The following is a 20,383-nucleotide window of genomic DNA, read 5'->3' as shown; positions in this document are numbered from 1 at the left end:
ATTTGGGCCTTTATTCTTTCTATCCTGTACAATAATAATCGGCTCCTTGCAATTCATGCCTTGCCTTCTTCAATTGTTACCTTTCCAGAATACAAATCTAATGATGCAACAACTCCCTCGCTAAAACTCTTCAATGGCTGCCAGTTGCCTACAGAATAAAGATCAAATGCTACATGTGGCTTAAAGACATCTCATGATCTGGCTTTAGCCTGCCTTTTGTCACTCAATTCCTACTATTCCTCCAAAGACACAGGACTCTAAACTTGCTAAGTTGCTGTAAGTCTCAGACATAACATGGTCTTTCTTTTTTTTTTGAGGTGGAGTCTTGCTCTGTTGCCCAGGCTAGATTGCAGTGGCAAAGTCTCAGCTCACTGCAACCTCCGCCTCCCGAGTTCAAGTGATTCTCCTGCCTCAGCCTCCCGAGTAGCTGGGATTACAGGCGCCTGCCACCACGCCCAGCTAATTTTTTGTATTTTCAGTAGAGATGGGGTTTCACGATGTTGGCCAGGCTGGTCTCAAACTCCTGACCTCGTGATCCACCTCCCTCGGCCTCCCAAAGTGCTGGGATTACAGGCGCGAGCCACCGCGCCCGGCCAGCATGATCTTTCGTGAGCTAATAATGTTAAGAAAAGTTACCCAAAATTTGGAAATAAAATTATATATTAAGTAATAAAAGATTACTCTCTGGTCTTTCTGTGTCCACTGGAGTATTATTTAAAAAGTAAATCTATGTTGCCTAATGTAGAGCAGTGCTGTCCAATTGAGCCACAAATACTATTTTAAGTTTTCTAGTAGCCACATTAAAAAATAAGTAGAAAGAAGCCAGATAAGGCCAGGCACGGTAGTTCACACCTGTAATCCCAGCACTTTGAAAGGCTGAGGTAGGTGGATCACTTGAGGTCAGGAGTTTGAGACCAGCCCCACCAACATGGTGAAACCCCGTCTCTACTAAAAACAGAAAAATTATCTGGGTGTGATGGTGCACGCTTGTAATCCCAGCTACTCAAGAGGCTGAGGCAGGAGGATCGCTTGAACCCGGGAGGCGGAGGTTGCAGTGAGTTGAGATCGTGCCACTGCACTCCAGCCTGGGTGACAGAGTGAGATTCCATCTCAAAAAAAAAAAAAAAAAAAAAAAGAAACCAGATAGATTGCTGTTAATAATGCATAACATTTTACCTAAAGTATTTAAAACATTATTCTTCCAATGTGTAAAAAACATTATTAATGAGATATTTTAGATTCTCTTTTTCATCATAAGCCTTTGAAATACAATGAGTATTTTACACTTACAGCACATCTTCGGATGCTAGATTTTCACGGGAAGTGCTTCATCTGTATTTAGGTTTCATAAAATTTGCATTTGGAAGAAAGGTAGATTCACATATCCAAGTTGTTTTAACATACCTGAAAGTTTTTGTGTAACTGAATTGAGTAGCAAAAATTATTTTCCTTTAATATTTGCATCCTCATTGACAAAACGAGCTTATTTTTTAGAAGTAGTGATTTTACTTTGAAGAAAAAGGATGTCAGTTTCAAAATCATGTCTGTCCAAGTTAAGTAAATACACTAATTCGTGTCAACTCCATATTATTAACATCGAATTCAAAGAGGTATTGCATGATTTGAGAAGTAATTCTAAGTTTATCAATATAAACAAAGCATTCTTTAAAATTTTCTATAGTTTTTGCAGCCAATTTACATAACTGTCTATTAATAAAGTCTTATGCATATTTGATTCATGTTAGAAAAAGGTATGAAATCATTATTATTGACTTGCATCACAAAAAAGTTCAATTTCAACATTAATCCTTTAACTGTCTAGCTAAGTCACAAATAAGCTTTTCCTTTTCTTGGAGTTTTAAATTTATCTTGTTCCTATGCAGTGTGATATCCATGAGAAAACACATAAATCACATTGCTATTTTTTTTCTTTGATTGCTGTATATTTGGCAAGCACTCCTTTTGTTTCAAGAAAATCTTGAATTGGAGTTAACAGCTTGGTAAAACTCTATGGCTTAACCAGTGAGCACTGGCAATGAACACGAGAGTAAATTCATTGTCTTTAATTTCTTTCAACGGTTCTTTAAACTGGTGATGAGTCACACACAGCATTTGCACGTATATGCTGAACAATTTTAACAACAGTATTCATGACTCCTTTCACAGAGTCTGTTTCAGAGAAGGGAGCCCAAATATTTTCGATATGTGTCATACAGTGATATGAAGTCATCAGGAAAACATCAGACTCCTATTTTAAAATTCCAATACATCTGGAATTTTGACCTAACATGGCTGGAGCAGTATTCATTGCAATTTTTTTTCATATCTAACTGAAGTTCTTCCTTGAGAGATGTAAAAGATTTTTTAACATTTTTACTATAAGTTTTTAAAGGTATGAGTTGGCATTTCTTTGTAAATATGGGAGTCCTTTGAGTCAAAACATACCCAAAATATTAATTGGGCAGTGTCATAGATCACATGAATCATCTAAAGTAGTTGCAATTTTTCAAATTTTAAATTAATTAATCTTGGATACTGGTCTTGTATTCTACAGGCAATTATTTTGTGGTTTAATTGAAAAGCTTTCATTTTTTGTAAAATATATTTTAAAGTCTTTTCGTTACAACTTTTAAACAAAATTTACATAACTGAAATAATTTCTTTTACTATTGCCATCTAAAACTGTTTTTCTTTTTTGTGCAGAATCCAAGCCAGTATAAAGCTAGCCAAAGTTCCAAGCTCAGAGCCTGTTATCACTTTTTAAACCATTTTTATTGGACATTCAATTTTGAATTCTGACAACTACTTTTACTGATTTTTTTTTTACTTTTGTTATCAAATTCACTCTGTATTTGCTGAAAATGTCTCTTAATATTGTCCGCTTTGTTATCTTTGAACAATTTTTATACAACAAACAGCTTTTTTTTTGTTTTGCTTTGCCTTGGCAAATTGCCTCAAATTTGCAACATACCTTCTTCCCGTTTTTGTTTCTCTATTCCAGGCACAGCAGTAATAGTCTCTAACTCTCCACCCAATGCTGCCTTCGTTTTACATTTAAAACAGTCCACACATTTTTTAATTTAAAAAAAAGCGGTTTAATTATATCATAATTTAAGGCATAAATACTTCAATTTAGTTGCCAATTTTGATTTACATAAGTATCATTATAATTAGTGCTGTCTGTATAAAATATTCAAATGAACACATTTCAGTGTTACATCAGTGCATAGAAAAACATCATTTAAATTGAATCAATGTCAATCAGACACTGACTAGAGTAATAATATGTTTACATGTAATACTGAAAATGACTCATGCACTGGACACACACAGTACAATGCAGCAATATCTTTTTTTTTTTTTTTTTGAGACAGAGTCTTGCTCTGTTGCCCAGGCTGGAGTGCAATGGTGTGATCTCAGCTCACTGGAACCTCTGCCTCCCAGGTTCAAGCGATTCTCCTGCCTCAGCCTCCTGAGTAGCTGGGATTACAATTGCCCGCCACCATGCCCAGCTAATTTTTGTATTTTTAGTAAAGATGGGGTTTTGCCATGTTGGCCAGGCTGGTCTCGAACTCCTGACCTCAAGTGATCTGCCCGCCTCGGCCTCCCAAAGTGCTGGAATTACAGGCGTGAGCCACCGTGCCCGGATCTTAACATAGGCCAAGATGCCACGGTTAAAGTAAAATATTGTCCTGCCTAAACAATAAAGTTGACACTACTGTTTCTAAATTAAACTTAAGTAAAATTAAATAAAACGAACAATTTAGTTCCTCAGGTGCACTAGCCTTTCAAGTACTCTGTAGCCACATGTGGCTAGAGGCTACCATACTGTAAAGCACAGTTCCAGAGAAATGTAACTTTGTTTAACTTACCAATCGCTATTGATTAGAGCCTAGGTTCTGCAAAACTACATATTTGCATATTAACTTGCAGAAAAGACTGATAAGATTATGAGCAATTTTTATTTGGTTCAGTAGAAATGCGAATGATTTCTGCCAGATAAAAATGATCACAACAATAGTTGCATTTGTATATAACTTTATATCTTACTCTCAGCAATGTTATTTCAGCATTCTTTCTTTCCATATAATGCTGCCCTTACATTTGATATGGTAGAAGAATATTTGAGGATGCATAAAGCTATTCACAAAATATTGTTAAGTGAGACAAGCAGATTGCAAAAGAAAAAATACAGATGGGTTATATTTTTACATGCTTTTAAATATATTTATATTCTGGAAAAATAGGAAGGATATAAACAAAGATTGTTCACCATTACCTGTGGATGGGATTATACATGGTATTGAAATATTTTTGGGGGGCTGTCTTCATTTTTAAGACTACAGTTGTACTGAGAAAAATATCATGCGAGTGTTACATCCTTTTAACTCAGGTTCACCATAGGGGGCTTTTTCTCATCACCTCTTCTCTGATCCTGTAAAACCCAGGCCTTACTCTGAAAACATTTAGCAACAGTGGTAATCCTAGGTACTTGTCAGCTAACTCAAATATTACTTTTTAAAAATGATGATGATGATGATAAATATGTATACAAGACTTTGGAGTCCTCTACCCGTCTCTTCCAAAACTATGCTGTGTTTTTTCAACTGCTTACTGAAATGTTGTGCTTTTTTTTAAAGCATTTTCCTGTGAATAATACTTCCATGTGCCTAAATTGTGAATAAATTGAGAACGCCTTACAAATGTAGCAACAAAAACCAAGTGCATATTTCTGTCAGTGTCTGTTCCTCTCCCCAGGCCCCACAGATTTTAATAATTTTTATATTTTTCTTTTTCTCTAGATCTACCCTGTGAACTCTTGACCCAGGGGCTGTATTTTATTAACCACTGTGGTTTGATGCCTAGGATAATTCCTGGCATGTAACAGGGGAGTGGGTGTGCTATAACTCTGTGAAGAGTGAATGAAAGAATAAGAATTTGACCTGGAATGGAGGCTCACGCCTGTAATTCCAGCACTTTGGGAGGCCAAGGCAGGAGGACTGCTTGAGCTCAAGAGTTTGAGATCAGCCTGGGCAACATAGCAAGACCCCCATCTCTACGAAAAATTTAAAAATTAGACAGGCATGGTGGTGTACTCCTGTGGTCCCAGTTACTCAGGAGGCTGAGGTGGGAGGCTCACTTGATCCTGGGAGTCTGAGGCTGCAGTCAGCTGTGATCACGCCACTGCACTCCATCCTGGGCTACAGAGTGAGACCCTATCTCAAAAAAACAAACAAACAAAAAAAGGAATTCCCACTCAGTCATACTTTGTGTCCCATCTTAGGCACTGGGAATATAGCCACGAACATCTGTGCATTTGGAATATAAGAGGACTGTGATTCAATCACTTGAATATGATCAAATAATATATTTAAAGACAGAAATTAAAAGACATGGAACCAAGAGGGCAACATAGACTCGACTAGTTTTATACAGTAGGATGTTTATCCTAGCTAGAAAATCAATGCATTATTGTTAAAAAGAGAAGCAGCATTCTTTACAGACTTCTTTCTTAGCAGGCACCCAATTCTAACTCCATACGAAAAACCTAAAATAAAAAGACTTTCTTTCTTTCTTTCTTTCCCTTTCTTTCTTTCTTTCTTTCTCTCTCTTTCTTCCTCTGCTTCCTTTCCTTTCCTTTCCTTTCTTCCTTTCTCTTTCTTTCTTTCTTTCTTTCTTTCTTTCTTTCTTTCTTTCTTTCTTTCTTTCTTTCTTTTTCTTTCTTTCTTTCTTTTTCTCTTCTCTTCTCTTCTCTTCTCTTCTCTTCTCTTCTCTTCTCTTCTCTCCTTCCTTCCTTCCTTCCTTCCTTCCTTCCTTCCTTCCTTCCTTCCTTCATCTCATGACTTGGGATCCAAATCACAACTTGGCAAACCTACACAGAGTGTGTAGCATTCTGTTTTAAGTGCTGTTGAACTACAAGTAGAATCCAATGTTTTCATCAAAGCTGGATATCCACCTTCTTGCCAGCTGTGGACCCCACCCACTGGGTAATCCATCAATAGATGCTCTTCCTTCTGTCTGTATTCCTATGGTATACATAGGATGTAATCTGTAAGTCAAATGTAAATCTGACTTAGGGTCCCTCAATCGTGGTAGTTATGGTGGTTTAAGTTCATATAGCAAGAATTACTTTAAAAATAGAGTAAGACACCCCACAGATTACTTATTAATTATAACGGAGAGGTCTGGCTAGATAAGAGCTTATCTATACGATCCAACTTCCATCACTAATAATTGACATCATATGCCTCCTGATGTGATGCAGTGGTGTCAGAGTTATCCATTGTCGCATGATAAGCCATAGTGGCTTAAAATAACAATCGGAGGACCTTAAAATTGAATACAAACAGAAACAAGTGAACTGATGCATTTCTCAAATAAAAACATAATCACACTGTAAAGGGGGCATTAATCCAAGTAACTTTTAGAATTCGGACCACATGCCCTCAAAGAACTTTAAACAAATAATGAACTCTAGTCAGAAAGCTTATTTTGGCATAGGCATAAATTCACAATTCTGAAACTACTTTCAATATGGTCTAGGGTTAAGCAAATAAGTAAATACATTGTGGATAATGGGATCCAGTTTTTTCATTATTGGGGAAGGCAGTTACAATTATGGAAAGTGGGAAGAACAGATTGAATGTCACTGTGTTGGATTGGAGCTGGAGGTATCATTGGGAAGTCATGACTATATATTATGTGTATATATATGTAGATCAATATAGATAGCTAGATATAGAAATGAATATAGATATATGTATATATATTGAATACATATGTAAATGCATGTGTGTGTACACATATATGTATGTGCAAATATGTACATACAGACATCTCTTTCCCAGCTCTGTCTGTTGACAGGCTTTAGAAGCAATGATACCTCAGTAATGATAAACATACCCAGCACCTAGATCTTGCTTTCTACATAACATTCTCCACTAAAAGGAATCAGAGCTAGGGCAAGGAAAATACAAGATGAGCCTGAATCATCTTGTGTTAAAAAGTAGAGGAGCACTCAAGATATAATGGAGACATGTTAAAAGGCCACAGGAGCCAGCTTGAAGAACTCCCACTGGTCAACTCTGAAACAATTTGAGCATGAAAGCAAATACTAGTATTAAGAGTTATAATTTATTGAATAAAGTGAGAATCCATCAGTCCACACTTAAATGAACAAACAAGCAAACAAATAAGAAGGGAAAGATCTTCCTTACAGTAGAAAGCCAAATTATAAATGTAGAAAGAATAATGGAAATATGACAATAACTATTTGGTGGCCATTATAATAATAATTGATTCTGGCAAGAATCATTAATGGATGCTAAAGCCAGCGAGTGAAAGTTTGAGTAGTAAGAAGACATTTACAGAGTCATAAAGTATCTCTCCAGAAAGCATTTACTAATTACAAAGGGAAAAGCAGTAAATTTACAGTTGCCGATAGTTACCAACTAAGCCAAATGATCAAAGTTAACATTGTCAGTAATGGAGCTAATTGACAGCATGTGCCTCCTGATATGAGGCACTAAGAAGGACTCTGCATCGATTCTGAGGGATTCCTGAATAATCTAAATCTAGTCACGAGGAACATCAGACAAACTGAAAGTGAAGGACAATCTACAGAAAAACTGGCCTGAATGTTTAAAAAAATGTCAATGTCATGAAATACAAACAAAGACTCAGGAATTATTTTAGATGAAAGAAAACCAAAGAGACATAATAACTGAAGCAACACATATTTTAGAAGTTTTTGTTTTTTGTTTTGCTATAAAAGATATTATTGGGACAATTGGTGAAACTTAATCAGGTATATAGGTCAGACTATAGTATTGTATTAATGTTAATGAACTATTTTTGATAAGAGTGAAATATGGGTAGAGATAGATAGATGATAGGTGGACAGAGATTGAGAGAGAAGAATAAAGCAAATATAGGAAAGGATTAACATTGGGGACTCTGGATATCTGAAAATTCATTGTACTATTCTTGCAAATTTTTGGTTAAGTCTGAAATTATGTCAATAAATGTTTTTTGAATTATTATTATCTCTTACTGTTCTGTGAGTTGACTGGGTTCAGCTAAGCAGGGTCTCTCATCCAGCATAATAAGATGGCAGCCGGGGCTGGAGTCAGTTGGACTCAACTGGACTGGACATCCAAGATAGTGCAAGAGATGGAAAAAGATATTCCATGCAAATGGACACCAAAAGCGAGCAGGAGTAGCTATTCTTATATCAGACAAAACAAACTTTAAAGCAACAACAGTTAAAAAAGACAAAAGGGACATTACACAATAATAAAAGGACCAGTCCAACAGGAAAATATCACAATCCTAATATATATGTGCCTAACACTGGATCTCCCAAATTTATAAAACAATTACTAGTAGGCATAAGAAATGAGATAGACAGCAACACAATAATAGTCGGGGGGACTTCAGTACTCCACTGACAGCACTAGACAGGTCATCAAGATAGACAGTTAAAAAAGAAACAATGGACTTAAACTATACTATAGAACAAATGGACTTAACAGATATTTACAAAACATTCTACCCAACAACTGCAGAATATGCATTTTATTCATCATGACATGGAACATTCTCCATGATAGACCATATGATAGGCCACAAACAAGTCTCAATACATTTAGGAAAATCAGAATTATATCAAGTGCCTCTCAGACCACAGTAGAATAAAATTGGAAATCAATTCCAAAAGGAACCCTAAAAACCACGCAAATACATGGAAATTAAATAACCTGCTCCTTAATGATCATTGGGTCAACAATGAAATCAAGATGGAAATTAAAAAATTCTTTGAACTGAACAATAATAGTGACATAACCTATCAAAACCTCTGGGATACAGCAAAAGCAGTGCTAAGAGGAAAGTTCATAGCATTAAATGCCTACATCAAAAAGTCTGAAAGAGCACAAATAGACAGTTTAAGGTCACACCTCAAGGAACTAGAGACACAAGAACAAACCAAACTCAAATCTAATAGAAGAAAATAAATAGTAAAGATCAGAGCAGAACTAAATGAAATTGAAACAAACAAACAAAATACATAAGATAAATGAAACAAGAAGCTGATTCTTTGAAAAGATAAACAAAATTGATAGACCATTAGCAAGATTAACCAAGAAGAGAGAAGATCCAAATAAGCTCAATTAGAAAAAAATGGGAGATATTACAACCGACCCCACAGAAATACAAAAGATCATTTAAGGCCACTAGGGACACCTTTATGGGCACAAACTAGACAACTTAGAGGAGATGTGAAAATTCCTGGAAATATACAATCCTCCTAGATTAAACCAGGAAGAAATTGAAATGCTGAACAGACCAGTAACAAGCAGCAAGACTGAAATGGTAATAAAAAAATTTCCAACAAAAAGAAGTCCAGGGCCAGATGGTTTCACAGCTGAATTCTATCAGACATTCAAAGAAGAATTGGTACCAATCCTATGGACACTATTCCTCAAGATAGAGAAAGATGGAATTCTCCCTAAATCATTCTATGAAGCCAGGACATAACGAAAAAAGAAAACTACAGACCAATATCTCTGATAAACATAGATGCAAAAATCTTCAACAAAATACTAGCTAACTGAATCCAGTGGCATATTAAAAAGATAACCCACCATAATCATGTGGGTTTCATACCAGAGATGCAGGTAATATACACAAATCAGTAGCACTGCTATACACCAACAGCAACCAAGTTGAAAATCAAATCAAGAACTCAACCCCTTTTACAATAGCTGCCCCTGCACAAAATAAAATACTTAGTAATATACCTAACAAAGGAGGTGAAAGACCTCTACAAGGAAAACTACAAAACACTGCTGAAAGAAATCATAGATGACACAAACAAATGGAAATACATCCCATGCTCATGGATGGGTAGGATCAATATTGTGAAAATGACCATACTGCCAAAAGCAATCTATAAATTCAATGCAATCCCCATCAGAATACCATGATCATTCTTCACAGAACTAGAAAAAATAATCCTAAAATTCATATAGAACCAAAAAAGAGCCCACATAGCCAAAGCAAGACTAAGCAAAAAGAACAAATCTGGAGGCATCATGTTACCTGACTTCAAACTATACAATAAAGCCATAGTCACCAAAACAGCATGGTATTGGTATAAAAACAGGCACATAGACCAATGGACAGAATAGACAACCCCAAAATCAAGTGAAATACTTGCATCCAACTGATCTTTTTTTTGAGACAGTCTCACTCTGTCTGTCCAGGCTGGAGTGCAGTGGTGCAAACTCGGTTTACTGCAATCTCCGCCTCCTGGGTGCAAACTATTATCCTGCCTCAGCCTCCCAGGTAGCTGGGATTACAGGCACTTGCCACCACACCTGGATAATTTTTGTATTTTTTAGTAAAGATGGGGTTTTACTATGTTGGCCAGGCTGGTCATGAACTCCTGACCTCAAGTGATGCCCCTGCCTCAGCCTCCCAAAATGCTGGGATTACAGGTATGAGCCATGGTGCCTGGCCTCCAACTGATCTTTGACAAAGCAAACAAAAATATAAAGTTGGGAAAGGACACCATATTCAAAAAATGGTGCTGGGATAATTGGCAAGACACATGTAGAAGAATGAAACTGGATTCTCATCTCTCACCTTATATAAAAATAAACTCAAGATGGATCAAAGACTTAAATCTAAGACCTGAAACCATAAATATTCTAGAAGACAACATCGGAAAAAAAACTCTGGACATTGGTTTAGGCAAAGACTTCATGACCAATAACCCAAAAGCAAATGCAACAAAAACAAAGATAAATAGATGAGACTTAATTAAACTAAAAAGCTTCTGCACAGCAAAAGAAATAATCAGCAGAGTAAACAGACAACCCACAGAGTGGGAGAAAATCTTTACAACCTATACATCTGATAATGGACTAATATCCAGAATCTAAAGGGAACTCAAACAAATCGGCAAGAAAAAAACCAAACAATTCCATCAAAAAGTGGGCTAAGGACGTGAATAGACAATTCCCAAAAGAAGATATACAAATGGCCAACAAACATATGAAAAAATGCTCAACATCTCTAATGATCAGGGAAATGCAAATCAAAACCACAATGAGATACCACCTTACTCCTGCAAGAATGGCCATAATCAAAAATCAAAAAATTATAGATTTTGGCACGGATGTGGTGAAAAGGGAACACTTCTACACTGCTGATGGGAATGTAAACTAGTACAACCACTATGAAAAACAGTGTGGAGACTCCTTAAAGAACTAAAAGTAGATCTACCATTTGATCCAGAAATCCCACTACTGGGTATCTACCCAGATGAAAGAAAGTCATTATACGAAAAAGATACTTGCACACGCATGTTTATGGCAGCACAATTCGCAATTGCAAAAATGTGGAACCAGTCCAAAATGCCCACGAACCAACAGGTGGATAAAGAAAATGTGATATACATATATGATATCATATCATATGTTAACATGTATAATATAATATGTTATCATATATATAACATATCTATAACATACATATGTATATATAATATATATTATATATTACCTATATATATTATATATATATAATGCAATACTACTCAGCCATAAAAAGGAATGAAATAATGGCATTCACAGCAACCTGGATGGAATTGGAGAGTGTTATTCTGAGTGAAGTAACTCAGGAATGGAAAAGCAAACATGGCATGCTCTCACTTATAAATGGGAGGTAAGTTACCAGGACACAAAGGAGTAAGAATGATACAATGGACTCTGGGGACTCGGAGGGGGAAAGTGGGAGGGAGGTGAGGGATAAAAGATTACACATTCCATACAGTGTACACTGCTGGGTGCACCAAAATCTCAGAACTCACCACTAAAGAACTTATGCATTTAACCAAACACCACCTGTTCCCCAAAAGCCTATTAAAAAAAAAAAAAAAAACTCAGTGTCATGAAGAACTAAGATGAAAGGATACTAATGAGAAATAACAAGTGTACTGCATAGTTCTTGATTGGATAGAAAAACAGTTATAAAGGACATTTGGAGCAATTGGGAAAATGTGAATGTGATCTGTATACTAGATAATATTGTTGCATTAATGCTAAATTTCTTGGATATGACAATAATATTGTGGCTTTGCAGAAAAATATCCCCGTTCTCAAGAAGTAAAGACTAAAGTATTATACTTCAAGATTCAGTATCACAATGTTGCAACTTATTTTCAAATGGTTTAACAAAAATAATAAGAATAGACTTAAATACCAGCTGGGCACAGTGGCTCACGCCTGTAATCCCAGTACTTTGTGAGGCCAAGGCTGGTGGATCACTTGAGGTCAGGAGTTCGATACCAGCCTGACCAACATAGTAAAACCCTGTCTCTACTAAAAATACAAAAATTAACCGGGTGTGGCAGCGCATGCTGTAATCCCAGGTACTCGGGAGGCTGAGGCAGGAGAATCGCTTGAACCTGGAAGTGGAGGTTGCAGTGAGCCGAGATCGTGCCACTGCACTGCAGCCTGGGTTACAGAGCGAGACTCTGTCTCAAAAAAAAAAAAAAAAAAAAATATATATATATATATATTTAAATACCTATGTGTGTGTGTTCAGTGAGAGAGAAAAAGCTAATGTAATAAAATACATGTCAATCTTGGTGAACTAGATAGGGCATTTATTTTGCCATGCTTCTGATTTTCCTGTAGTTTTGAAATGTTTCAAAATGAAGAGTTGGAAATAAAAAATAAAGTAAGAATAGCATTTCTTAAAAACATTTACCACCCCTTGCAATACTGTACTCATTTATATGATCCACTCACACATCATAGAATCTTAGAATTTGAGAGTCCTTGAAGTTCATCCAGTCCAATATTTATGCAACTATGGGTTGTAACCCAATCCTTGCTCCCGAATAGTGAGTCACTGACTAGCATTTTTTGAATGAAATGGAAAGGAATAAAACAAAAACTATCAGTGGGTCTCATCACTTATTAAGGCAAGTCTGTTTGGGGAAACTTTTGTTTGAATCACATGTATGTATATACATGCATGCGAGTGATGGGTCTCAATGAAAAGTCTATTTTTTACTGTGAGCTACAATCACAAAGGTTTGAAAGATCCAGCTGCCCCAAATCCCTGTACAGTATTAGTTCATTTCCAGGCTGGTCATTCTGTTCTTTAACAGGGCATTTTTGGACACCTCTTATTGTTGACATTTCTTCAAAAATTAATTGTGTCATCTTTCTTGTTGTTAGTACGGTGGCAGGATAATATGTTGAGATACTAATTTCAGTTTAGTTCTTACACGTCCTTTCCCCTAGTTCAAGGGCCTTTGTACCAAGCAGGACTTAGGGACCAGGAACACTGAGCAGAAAGCAGAAATTATATAAAAACAACCTCCCTTTTCAAGAATTTTTGTTTGTTTTTAAACCCAAGCTCCTTAAGGGAACTGTGCTGAGTTGAAAAAGGCCAACTTCATAGACCCATCAATGGTTTTCTCTGAATTATTTTTATTTGGCCTACTTTTACATATCTCAGACAAAAGATCCCTTACTTTTAAAATGAGGGATTGAACTAACCCAGGGATTCTTAACTTGGGGTTTAGTGTATCAGTGAACTTGAAAGAGAAAAACATTTCCTTTTTATTTTCAGTAATCTCTAACAAAAGCATGTGTTTTATTTAACTGCAAATACAAGCATTAAACCATAGTCATGCTAGCAGAACCTGTGATTTGTCATTAATAGAAATCAGAAATATTTTTGTATCACATGACAATTGTTGCATATATCTTGAAATATCATTTATACTTATTACCACTTCAAAATTAGACTCCTGATAGATGTTGTTAATTAATAGATTAAATGAAGAAACATATATAATGCTATATCACACATTCATAGTATTTACTATTTTGATAGGCATATTTTCAATATAACTGATTTCCTTTGTATTCCTATGTGTGATGTTTTATGCATTCAAAAGCATTATTCTGAGAAGCCAGCCTGCCAAAGGGCTCCTAGGTAAAAAAAAAAAAAAAAAAAAAGTGTTTAGAATCCTTGAACTGGATCATCTCTTGTTTTCAATGTCTACATTGGTGTGTACACAGGGTTTCTATTAGTCTCTCTGGGAGAATGGCTTGTAACTTAGATAATTATCTTTGTGACAAGATCACGCTGACATTTTGATCCTTTCATATTTGATTTGAAGTGAAACTTTGTTGGCAAGCTGAATCATTGAACCTTTAAATTCAACTTTTCAAATAAATCCTTCTATTAAAATTATTCTCTAATGCATTCACAGCAAAATACAGAAAAAAATAGTACAAGAAGAGCCAGGCACAATGATGTGCACCTGCAGTGCCAGCAACTCAGAAGCATTGCTTGAGCCCAAGAGCTTGAGGCTGTAGTGTGCTGTGTGCCTGTGAATAGCCACTGCATTTCAGCCTGGGCAGCATAGTCAGACCCTGTCTGATCCTGAGATAGTCACGTAATATCTCTGAACCTCATCTGTAAACACAATTAGATGATCTTTACAATCTGTAAGTTCCCTTTCCAGTGGTAAATTTCTATACTTTTTACATTTTTTTTCTTTCTGCCGGATGTGTTCTTTGGGATTTGGTTCTTAATGTTGTATCTTTAATTCATTCATTCATGTATCAAATATTGAGGTGGGAATAGCTAAACAACTAAACCAGGGGATTCTGGGAAGATCTTTCCTTCCCCTTCCTTCCTTCCTTCCTTCCTTCCTTCCTTCCTTCCTTCCTTCCTTCCTTCCTTCTTTTCTTTCTTTCTCTTTTCTCTTTCTTTCTTTCTTTCTTTCTTTCTTTCTTTCTTTCTTTCTTTTTCTTTCTTTCTTTCTTTCTTTCTTTCCTTCTTTCTTTCTTTCTTCTTCTTCTTTCTTTCTTTCTTTCTTTCTTTCTTTCTTTCTTTCTTTCTTTCTTTCTTTCTTTCTTTCTTTCTTTCTTTCTTTCTTTCTTTCTTTCTTTCTTTCTTTCTTTCTTTCTTTCTTTCTTTCATCTTTCTTTTTTTCTTTCTTTTTGAGACAGAGTCTTATTCTGTCTCCCAGGCTGGAGTACAGTGGCATGCTCACAGCTCCCCTCGGCTTTGATCTCCTGGGCTCAAGTGATCCTCCTGCCTCAGCCTCACCAGTAGCTGGGACTACAGGCATGCACCCCCATGCTTGGCTAATTTTTAAATTTTTTGTAGAGATGGGGTCCCACTATGTTGCCCAGGATGGTCTCAAACTCCTGGGCTTAAGTATCCTTCTGCCTTGGCCTACCAAAGTACTGGGATCACAGGAGTGTGCCACCGTGCCTGGCCTGAGAAGATATTTCACTGAATCATGTTTAAACTGGGTTTTGAAGGCAGAGTAGGAGTCTGTTAAATGAAGACAGGATAAAAGTGTTCCAGGCAGAGAGAACATTGTCTATAAAGGCTCATTGTGCCCAGGGCCCACAGTGTACTGAGGGGCTTGATAAGGGTTCAAAGGGGACCAGTCCAGGCTCCTTAGCTTAAAATAAATTGGAGAAGATGGCCAGGTGCGATGGTTCACGCCTGTAATCTCAGCACTTTGGGAGGCTGAGGCGGGCGGATCGCCTGAGCTCAGGAGTTTGAGACCAGCCTGGGCAACATGGCAAAACCCCATCTCTATCAAAAATACAAAAAATTAGTTGGCATGGTGGCATGTGCCTGTGGTCCCAGCTACTAGGGAGGCTGAAGTGGGAAGATCACTTGAGCCTGGGAAGTCAAGGCTGCAGTAAGTCGAGATGGCGCCACTGCATTCTAGCCTGGGTGACAGAATGAGACTCCTCCATCTCAAAAAAAGAAAACTGAGAAATTGAAGAAGATGTCTAAACAGGGTAAGTGACATGGTCAAATTTGTTATTTGGAAAAAGAGAGAGCAGTATGAGGCATGGGGGAGATTGAAATCAGAGAGATCAGCTAGAAGGAAGAATGCTGAAAAAAAGAAGAAAAAGAAATAGAAAAAAAGAAAGATTACTGCAACATTTGAAGTAAGAGATAATGAAGACTTGAATTAACGCACCGGCGATGAGAATAGAGGAAAAAGAACAGAAGTAGATGGCCTTTATGAGAAATTGTGTGGTGATGAAGGAAGAATCAAGGGTGATTCTAGTTTCTACTGACAAGTGGGTGCAGGGTGATATTGAAAGGTACAGTCATCAACCTGTATAGAAAATACAGGAAGAAGGAAAGGCTTTGCGGGGAAGAAAGCTAAGCTTTGAAATGTTGAGTTTGAGGAGCCTATTTGTTTTCAAGAGAGATACGGACGTGATATTCTGGAGAGAATTGCCCAGAGATATGGAATTATAAACATCACACAAAAGGTAGCTGAAGCCATTTCATCAGTTACCCCATCACCATTACCAAGCCTGTCAAGTCTTGACTCCTGAGCTTACTATTAGGCTAACAACAAGTGTTTCCTCTTCACCCTCACCTTCCCAACTGACTTTTGTCACTCCATAACACATATATGTATTAGTTAGGGTACAGGCAATGTTACTGTAGCAAAGGAATCCTAAAGCACAATAGCTTATATAGGATAGAAGTTTATTTCTTTTTTATATTAATATAACAGTCCAGGGTCTGCAGGGCAGCTCTGTCACATGATGACATATAGGAACCTAGGCTGGTGGGCAGCTCTGCCATACTCAGGATCCCTCTTGGGGCCCAAGGCATTGTTCCATTCATTGCCACTTCCCAACTAATGGACAGAATATTCAGGGTAAGCAGCTTCATCTTTATGGAGATGAATATACATCACAGCTACACACATCCCATTGGCCCAGACTCAGTCACGTGACCACATCTATCCTCATGGAGACTGGAAAATGTAGTGTCTTGCTGGGCAGCCATGTGATGAGCTCACATGCAGGTGGGCTCTGTTACCAAAAAGTAGAAAGGCAAAATGGACACAGGGAACAATTAGCAAACTCTGACACTTCCAAACCCTGGGCATCTAATATTCATGCACACAGAATACACTCATCCCTCAAAGTACAATCCATTTCCTGAGTACAAAACAAAGTCTGACACCTCTGTGTAACGTGCAGTCTTTTCTGTCAGGTCTAGATCTACTGTCTCAGGATCCAGAGATCTATATAATAATAGAACATTACTTCCCCAGCACTACTCAACATTTGGCACATCATATAGAGCAAGAACAGGATAGACACAGAGAAAACTCCTATTTGGGAAAATGTAGAATGGAAAGCACTCATCAGTCACTGGTGCATAGAAGGGATGAAATCATGTTTGGCAAGATGTGCAAAGACTCCCTAGTAGTGAAGGAAGTTCTCCTGTCAGACCTTGGTCCTGCCCTCTGGGAGGAATTCCCTTATACATGATCCTCCCGGGACTTTGGCCTTGTCTATTGTTTTACACGGTCATACCTGTAGTGGCTGTGTAGAGTACACCTATGTGTTTTGATTTTTGTTTGTTTGTTTGTTTATTGGTTCTACCAGTAACTAAGGAAGTTGTATTAATGTCACTCACAATGACTGGGGGTTTTCTTCGTTCTCTTTGATGTACTTTTAATTTTGATTTTATCAATTTTTATTTTTATCAATTTTTATTTTTTATTTATTTTTATTTATTTATTTAGAAACAGGGTCTCACTCTGTCACACAGTCTGGAGTGCCGTGCACCATTATAGCTCACTGCAGCCTCTAGCTGCCAGGCTCAAGTGATCCTCCCACCTCAGCCTTCTGAGTAGCTGAGACTAAAGGCATATGCCACTACATCCAGCTATGTAAAAAATTTTTTTTGTAGAAACAAGGTTTTGCTATATTGCCCAGGCTGGTCTCAAATTCCTGTACTCAATTGATTCTCACTTCTCCATTGCCCAAAGTGCTAGGATTACAGGTATGAGCCTCAATTTTTTTTTTCTTTCTTTCTTTTTTTCTTTTCTTTTCTTTTTTTTTTTTTTTTTTTTGAGATGTAGTCTCACTCTGTTGCCCAGGCTGGAGTGCAGTGTCATGATCTCGGCTCACTGCAACCTCCGGCTCCTGCATTCAAGTGATCCTCCTGCTTAAGCCTCCCTAGTAGCTGGGGCTACAGGCATGCACCACCACTTCCATCTTATTTTTGTATTTTTAGTACAGACAGGGTTTCTCCATGTTGGCCAGGCTGGTCTCAAACTCCTGACCTCAGGTGATCCACCCACCTTAGCCTCCCAAAGTGCTGGGATTACAGGTGTGAGCCACCATGCCCGGCCTCAATTTTTATTTTATATATTTTCAGGTCAGGTTATTAGTTATGCACAAATTTAAAATTGTTCTCTCTTCCTAGTGAATTGAACTTTTCTTAAGAAGTGACTTGCTTTATTTCTAAGAACTCTTTTTGCTTGAAGTCTATTTTGTGTGATATTAATATAGCTATATCAACTTGCTTTTAGTTACCAATTGTGGAGTAAATTATTGTTATTTATTTACTTTCTGCCCTTCTTTATTTTTATGTTTTAAATGTGTCTCTTTAAACAACACATAGTAGTACTGCTTGTTTGTCTATTTTCTATTTTATAACCTTTGTTTTCTCACTGGAAAATGTAGTCCATTTATATTCAATGTAATTGTGATATATTTGTGTTAAAATCTTATTATTATGTACTTTTTCTTTTCTTGTCTGTTTTGTGTTTCTTTTTCTTTCTGTCCTTACCCTCTTTTGGATTGATGACTTTTACATTCAATTTTTAAAAATTTCTTTCAGTTTCTATATCACATACTCTTCTTTTATTCTTTTGGTGGTTACCCTAGAATTACAGCATGTATGTTTCACTTATAAATATCTTTTTTTTTTTTTTTTTTTTTGAGATGGAGTCTCATTCTTGTCGCCCAGGCTGGAGTACAGTGGCGCAATCTCAGCTCACTGCAACCTCCGCCTCCTGGGTTCAAGCGATTCTCCTGCCTCAGCCTCCTGAATAGCTGAGATTATAGGCGCTTGCCACCACGCCCAGTTAATTTTTATACTTTTAGTAGAGATGGTGTTTCACCATGTTGGCCAGGCTGGTCTCGAACTCCTGACCTCAGGTGATCTGCCCACCTCGGCCTCCCAAAGTGCTGGGATTACAGGCATGAGCCACCGTGACTGGCCTAAATATCTTATTTTTTTGAGGCAAGGTCTCTTGCTGTCACCGAGGCTGCAGTGCAGTGGTACAATCATAGCTCACTGCAGCTTTGACCTCCTGGGCTCAAGCGATTCTCCTGCTTCAGCCTCCTGAGTAGCTGGGACTATAGGCGCCCATCACCAAGATCAGCTAACTTCTTTATTTCTTGTAGAGACAGAGTCCCACTATGTTGTCTATGCTGGTCTCAAACTTCCGAGTTTAAGCAATTCTCCTGCCTTGGCCTCCCAAAGTGCTGGGATTACAAGCATGAGCCACCACACCCAGCCAAATATCTAAGTTTAATTGACACCTTTCCTTTCCTTTTGGATAATGTTAAGAATTTAGAACATTTTTATCTCCATTTATTTTTCTCTCAAGACTTTATACTATGATTGTCATGCATTTAAAATAAATTATCTATCTATCTATCTATCTATCTATCTATCTATCTATCTATCATCATCTATGTATTTCCACAGGGGAATACTAATTGTTTCACATAGTTAATACTCATTTAGATTTACTCAGCATCTGGAGTCATTCTAAATCTATTTTGTTGTTCATTTTTCCTAGTGGTTCTTGCTCAAGGTTTTCTGTCCCAATTAGTCTTGGTTATCTTTGATTGTGTGCTGGGCACTATATCAGAAAAATTATTTGTCAGAGTAATTTGAGGCCCAAGTTGATCACCCTAGTCCAAATTCAAGATGTGAGATTCTCTGAGCAAGCCACTTCCAGTTCATCCTTCCTCCTAACATGTGTGTGCATGTGTATGGGATGAGGACTGGTTTACCATGTGTCCACCCTTGGCAGGTCCTGATCTCTGACTTTTGCATCCCTATTCCCATGAGCTTGCTAAGAAAACAGCTCACCCTCTCAGTTGTCTCTTCAGGATCTGCTAATAATGGGAAGGCAAAAATGGTTCAGAATATCAGGCTCACTTCTGTGGATTTCCATTCTTTCCTGAATCACATCCTAGTAATTTATCACTATTTTGTTAGCTTTTTGATGCTTTTAAGAAGATGTTTAATATATTATGTTCAGCAGAAAAGTTGGTCTGAATGACCTAGTATGTCATTACAGCAATTGGAAGCGGGTTTTTTTTTTTTTTTTTTTTTTTTTTTGCTCGTAGGCTAATGTTTCTAAAGATGGGACGCATGGACCATTTCCACCAAAATCACGTTATGCTTGTTAAAAATTGAGATTCCATGGTTGCCATCTCAGACTTCAGAACCCATGGCACTAAGACCCAGGAATCTGCCTTTT

General features: G+C 37.2%; 1 protein-coding gene across 2 annotated transcripts in view; it reads right to left on the bottom strand.

Annotated features, from left to right (window-relative positions):
• Positions 1–5,350: 5,350 nt before the first annotated feature.
• The window catches only part of MBTPS2 (membrane bound transcription factor peptidase, site 2), an 84,524-nt gene continuing 69,491 nt past the window's right edge, over positions 5,351–20,383 (bottom strand). Inside the window, exon 13 of one of the 2 annotated variants that reach the window (XM_005593164.5) lies at positions 5,351–6,329. The gene's annotated coding sequence lies outside the window, so the exon portion shown is untranslated. The remainder of the gene's footprint in view (positions 6,330–20,383) is intronic. The other variant, XM_074029248.1, reaches the window with a different exon arrangement.

Source organism: Macaca fascicularis, chromosome X, assembly GCF_037993035.2.
Source record: "Macaca fascicularis isolate 582-1 chromosome X, T2T-MFA8v1.1".
In the NCBI taxonomy this organism is placed as follows: Eukaryota; Metazoa; Chordata; class Mammalia; order Primates; family Cercopithecidae; genus Macaca; species Macaca fascicularis.
This window is presented reverse-complemented; position numbering and strand designations above follow the sequence as displayed.